We start from the raw sequence: 590 nt of genomic DNA on the forward strand, positions 1-590 counted from the left end.
TCTGCCTCACAGTGGCAGCTGACTGTCGTTCTAATGAACTTTTTACGAGGCTGGCACACAAATATACAGATAGGAGTGGCCACAGAATGGGCGAGCAGACAACGAAACGGCACTAAGTGGATGGAGCCCCCTCCGGGCCCTAGGTCAGGCCTGGGCGATGCTTCTCTCCTTGTGTGGGCTGTTGAGTTTCATCCTTCTTGGATCCGTGTGGAGCAGGTGGCTTCTGTTTCCCATTCTAGGCTCAAAGACAATAGAGACAGAGGTTTAAAATTTGGTATTAAACATGTAAACTGTTGAGTGGAGAAGCCTAGTACTGTCTTAAGTCCGGCACGAGCACCCACCTTAGAGTGATGTTGAGAAGATTAAACATTTCATATAAAGCATTTAGCACAGTGCCTGATATATCATGCCATGTTATAATAAATGGTAGCTGCTCATATTTTCTGTTTCTCATTTTTAAACATAAACCTGTTTATATTCCAAAGCTTGTTTGGAATAGTTTAAAAGTTAGTTTGATGAATTCCTGTCCTATGGAGACCTGAAAGTTCTTAACTATCAAATAATGCTTAATTTGATGCCCCGGGCATAGA

Source organism: Macaca fascicularis, chromosome 8 (assembly GCF_037993035.2).
Source record: "Macaca fascicularis isolate 582-1 chromosome 8, T2T-MFA8v1.1".
Lineage (NCBI taxonomy): Eukaryota > Metazoa > Chordata > Mammalia > Primates > Cercopithecidae > Macaca > Macaca fascicularis.